Source organism: Halyomorpha halys, unplaced genomic scaffold, assembly GCF_000696795.3.
Source record: "Halyomorpha halys isolate HHAL.00 unplaced genomic scaffold, Hhal_1.1 Scaffold1169.1, whole genome shotgun sequence".
NCBI lineage: Eukaryota > Metazoa > Arthropoda > Insecta > Hemiptera > Pentatomidae > Halyomorpha > Halyomorpha halys.
The window spans coordinates 104,781-110,904 of NW_027116596.1; the positions used below are offsets into that span (position 1 = coordinate 104,781).

The window sequence follows — 6,124 nt, forward strand, 5'->3', positions numbered from 1 at the left end:
ACTGAAAATAGCATTTCATACAGTTTATATTCAAGACCATTCAAGAATGAATAGTTTTTTCAGATGATTATATAAATGGAGGAAATTCCAATTTATCTGAATATAAACCACACAATCGAGTATCTAGGGCATGGGCAACACTCTCTTTTCGGCTTCACTTCTCCTTCTGAAGGGGAGGAGGATAAAAACTTCTTCCTCCAGGGTAAAGAAATGAATGGGTGAACGAAAAAAGTGAACAATCCATATTCTACACTATTCATACTGATATATTTAAAACTTCAATACAAATTATTGAAACAAAATGGACAATTAATAATAGAAAGACTATTTATATAACATGTCTTAATTATAATATTCAACAAGTCAAAAATAGAAAAAATTAATAATTGTTAGTAAAGACAATCAATCACATTCAGATTACTAAACATACATACTACTCTTTAAAACATCTTCAATTGTATTTATGAAGAGAGAAAGCTCTGAGAGATTCATTTCGAAGTTCAATGAGTATGTTTTGGCAATATTTGACTCTTTTAATGACATCTTATCACCCAAATGCATCAGTATGTTAACAAAAGGTTGTTTAGTGACACTTATGGCACTACTGCCAACAATAAACTAAAACATTAGTATTCATTTAATAACTACACAGTTTTTTAAAATATTAAAATAACATAAAACAATGGATCTGTCATAAAATAAAGATACAACTCAAATTTGATTAAAAACAATCTAATAATAAAATTAATAAATTATGGTTGGCTTGAACAACAAAATGGAAAAATCGTTGGTAAAAGAATTTAAATTCAAATCATATTTTAATGAAATGATCACAAATTATGTTTTAATGATACAATCACAAGTTCAATGTATAAAATATCAAGGGTAAAAACACTAGTAGTTGACACTTCCGGAAAAAAACAAACAATTTTATTAAAATTTTTCTATTCTTAATTTTAAAAAATAATACTTTTTATAACATCTAAAATTAATCTCCTCCTACTTAAATATTCCACTTTTTATATTATACATGAATAAAATTGAAATTTTTAAAAATACTTTCTAGATATGGTAGTTGACATAAATATTAAGACCAAATTTCAGTACTTAGTAGATGAAACTGACAGGTCTGAAAAATCCAATTTAATCGGTTCAATAATTGAAAAAAGTACACATGAAAATTATTATTACATACACATATAACTTTGGATACAAAATCACATGTTAAAAGACAAGATATTCTTATAATTGAGGCTTGAGAGAAAAAGAGGCTTTGCCCAGAAAACACAATTAAACTTTATTTCAACTAAAAGTAGAATTATTTGGATAATAAGCCAACTGCTTTCATCTACTGGAATAATTCAAAATTAGTTTTGCAAAGGAACTGAAAACCAATAGGATGCATTGTATGAATAAATGAAATCAATCTAAATGAGCGTTCAAGACTTTGTGGGATAAGCCATTGTTTTAGCTATAATGCCCTCCAATATAAAACTAGTCCTTAACACAGCCAACATTGCAAAATATGAAAAAAAAATGTATAACAATATTTTAAAACTAGTTCTACTATGTACTCAAAATAATGATCATAGTAAAAGATGAAACACAGGAATTGCAGTAGTCCTTAGTAGAGATATCAAACTTTACAAAATCAGTTTGATTATAATTTAATAGGAGATATACCCTTCAAAACTTAATTTTATATTAATATAAAAATAATAGCTATGGATACACATTCTACTTCTATTCAATAGATTAATTTTAAAGTTCAGAAAAAATATAAAACAATTTTACAAAGATAAATCAATAAAAACAAGAGTTAAGCTCTATTGGATATAAGGTTCCTTTCCTTAAAATGAATACTTAATAAAGAGTCATAAAAAGAAAGTGCCTGCAAACTTAGCAGTTCAACTAAAATAATAGATGAATTCCTTTTAAATGCAAATAGTAACCACAAATTAGACATAATGTTGTTCCAATCTAGTGTATCAGGATTTTCACTCATATAAAATTGCAAACATACTAATTGTCAGAACCTAATTGTTAAGGAAGTATTTTCAAATGTCGACTACTAGTGGACTGTGAAGTGCTATGTTGTATTCAAATAAATTAAATTTTTGAGATGTACCTTCATTCCAGACAGGAGAACCTCATTTTACTTTAAAATGAACAAATACCTCGAACTTCCAATCAAAATCAATCAATTTCGAATCAGGCATCTTTGCGCCACTTGTAAGGTGCTACTTGCAATTCCTGTAAATCGAACGTTCTTAATCAAATAAACAACTTATTTCACCTATCGATAAGGCGAAGCAAAGAGTTCAAATATTTAAGTGACAACAAAAAACATTCTAATAACGTAGTGAGAGAAAAACTACATAGCTATTATTTTTTTTTTCAATATTCCTGGGTATGCTAAATAATTGATTTAGTTATGAATTAATTTAAAATAATTTTTCATACCTTAAATAAACTTTACGGAATAATACAATTGAAGGGGTTATGTTACAAATAGCAAAATTTAAGAAAAAAAAACCGTGCCCGTGTAGGCCTCGGCGCGAAGCGCCGAGGCGACATATTTCCGTGACAACGTATACTCTATGCTAATATTACATAAATATAAATTAAAATCAATCCAATGTTATATATTTGAAATAATAAACCAGTTCACATATTGAATTCAGATATTTATTTTTCTAACATGGCATCCCGCAAAATGATTTATAAGACGTTGTCACGTCAAAAACATAAATTTGTAGGTTTATAATAGTAGTGTGGTGGCATGATTAACGTCTTGAGTGGCAATAGTTGACGTTTGCAAAGAGAGTATTTGAAATGGGTTTGCCACTGTCGAAATTATTATTAACATTTCTATATCTTTAGTATATTTCTTTTAAATATATTTTTAATTATAATTCATTTAAAGTTACATTATTTTACATTTGTTTTAGTGGCAAACCCATTTGAAACCTCTCGCCATATGATCAATTACAATGAATTAATTAAAAATCTACTTCCGTTACGGGACACTTTTTCTAACATGGCATCCCGCAAAATGATTTATAAGACGTTGTCACGTCAAAAGGTTCATTATTTTTTTTTGTTTTAGAGTTTGTTATGTTTTGAAATTTATGTACCTCCTTCTACATCTGGGTAGCTCAGTTATTAATTGGATTTTGAGGTTATAGTACTTCGCACTAGCTAGACACCTACCGTCTTCATCCAAACTAAAGTCCCTTAGATACTCAGTCCTTACGCCGTGCTAAAGCAAAGCACTTTCATAGTATCCTCTCCCAAGCTCCAGATCCTAAAACTAAGAAGAAAATACCATGAAAACTATCACCTGCTCCACATCCTCCTCTCACCTGACGACCTTAATTCCTCTACAGACCAACAGAAAATCACAATTTCTTTGACCTTTCAAAAGCCTTAAGGGCCTCTACATGTTGGCCAAGCCAAGGCGAACTCGGACATGCACGAGCATGTGGATGGGTGGCTTGTACGAGTTGGCCTAAGCTCGGTGCCGATCCATCGAGAGTCGGTTTTTGGACACAGATCAAAGGGGTTCGTGAGAGCGCTCGTGTAGCATCTCCACAATTGTTCTTTGTCTAGTTGCAACTGAGAGCTGTTAGGAGGTTGTAGTTAATCAATGTGTTTGGAACGTTAGGCCATAGGGTATTGTAACTAGAAAAACATCGACACATTTGTCAAAGGCTGACAATTTATGATCCACGTAATGGTCCACTTTAACTATGGAAGGAGCCTACCTCGAATTTTGAACGTGTCCTTCAGGATTTTACCACATTAAAAAAGATTACTCATATTTATCCTCGTAAGTGCTAACTAAAATAGCCCCAAATTTTGCTCCAACATCGGTATCGACAATTGATATCCTGCAAGATATTCTTAGTGTTATCGGCCTCTGGAGAATATCTCAATATTTACAACATTCAGTGAGTCAAATAAAATCCGCCAGACCTATCACTCTAGGGCTCAAAAGAAAACTTGATGCTATTCACACTGAGTGTAGCCAATTAGGATCCAAAATACAGAATATTTTTTTTACTACCAAGCTAACTACGGTGCGATCAAATACCAGCTGAGCCGTCATAAGGTTGTCAGATCTGTGCAAAATTCTAACAAATATTTTGTTTTTAAGTTTAAATATTGTTGTTTTTGGTCTTGTTAATTTTATCTGCGTGTTTTATTGCGTATGTCTTAATTTTGTTCTATATTTCTACTGATATCCGAAGTTTTATAGTAGTAACTTATATAACAGTTTTTTATTTTTCATGAAAACGTGTTTCTATTAGATATAAATACAACAGGTGCTTTTATTTATTAAGCTAACGCTTTTATTATTAAGTCTTTAATTAGAAAATAAATTGTATTTAAAAATATCGATTAGCCAAACTATATTTTGATCCATATTTTCAATTAATGTATGAAATACAACAGGTACAAAGGCGCGAATACCTTTGGGAAAAGTCCTGGATCTAGGACTTACTTATCTCGGAGAATTATACATATTATTTAAAAATAATATATGTGTTTATATTCTTTTGCAATAATATGTTTATTTACGTGAATGGCCTAATTAAATACGTAAAATTGTAAGAAACTTAAATTACTCATAGATACGTGTATAACAATAGCTCTTTCTCTAAAGTATCAACGTCATTTTTTTACTAGTTTCCCAAAAAAGGTTCAAACTATTTTGATTAAATTCCTAAAATCAGGGGGGTGTCATTACACTACTCTCCCAAGTAACAATAACGCTGGCTGGAGATTTGGCCACTCCCATGAAGTTAATATGGATTTCGCACATTGATGTAATTATATTACATCAGTAAAACCGTTCACTTAAGGACAAACGTGAAGAGGATAGAGATGTGAATGTTATTTTTAATGATTTGATACATCTACAATAATTGATACATTAAGCTGTTCTCCAGAAAGTCATGCTCCTTCTCCCGTTCTGTTCACTCATTTCAACGTGAATATTAAGGATGCCAAAATATATTTACTGTTCTAAAAAGTAAGGAGTGAATATAAAATTTAATAAACTTGTTCCACTTTTCTATTAATATTTTCTAGGGACAGTTATTAAAAAATTGTTATATTTTAAGGAAACCATTAAAATATAAATGAGGAGAAGATGGTTGGGGGTGCGGTCAATGAAAAACACAAATAAGTATGATTAACTTATTTTAATGTGCCAACGTTTCGGCTAGAGTTTCTAGCCTTCGTCAGGGCTAAAAACAAAACAAGATAACAACCACAGTAAGTATAGAAAAATATAAAAAGAAAGTATAAACAGAATAATTTTACACATACAATTTTAAAGTTAAAATTTTAAGTTAATTTAAAAGTTATAAACCATAAAATTTCATCTCTCACCCATATCCTTAAAACCAATATGAGCGACACACACTTTAATAATCTTTGCACCACCATCTCCACCATTTTTTCTACTACCCGTTTACAGAAAAAACAACTGCTTTTCTCAAAATTTAATCACATTTATAATATATCGCTAGCTTCTAAAATTTATCCTAAAGGTGATGACAAATGGGTCCACAACATTTCATCAACAGACATTCCACCCAATGTTCGCAATATTCTCAGCTTAGGTCCAAATTTTTCTACCCCCATCTCTTCATTAAAGACCATTCCAGAACTTATAACCGATCTAGAATATATTCATAATGACCCCCTTATCCATCATTCTATTGACAAGAAAGAGTTATCCCGTACTTCTATTTGCAACATTATTTCCAACCACCTCCTACATCCTCATTCCGATACTTGTAATTTTTCTCCTCTATTTTTTAAAGACATTTCCTTTACCCGTTCCTTTTTAAAATCTCATCACAACATCATTATCACTAGGGCAGACAAAGGCAACATGAAAGTCATAATGGATCGTCCAGACTACAACAAAAAAATGGCTTTACTTCTATCTGACCGATCAACATATACACCCACACACCGAGACCCCACTTCCTCACTACAAACCAAATTCAACCAACACCTCAGGGACCTTTTACATTCCCAACTAATCAACTACCCGACGTACAGAAATCTTATTTCCTATAATTCTGTTGCCCCACGGTTTTATGGA

The 6,124-nt window shown here is 31.0% G+C and overlaps 1 long non-coding RNA gene across 1 annotated transcript; it reads right to left on the reverse strand.

Annotated features, from left to right (window-relative positions):
• Positions 1–245: 245 nt before the first annotated feature.
• LOC106688637 (uncharacterized) lies at positions 246–2,690 on the reverse strand. The gene is made up of 2 exons (XR_001344342.3): positions 2,178–2,690; positions 246–618 (listed from the first exon to the last, which is right to left on the reverse strand). It is a non-coding gene; the product is annotated as an uncharacterized lncRNA (long non-coding RNA).
• Positions 2,691–6,124: the final 3,434 nt, after the last annotated feature.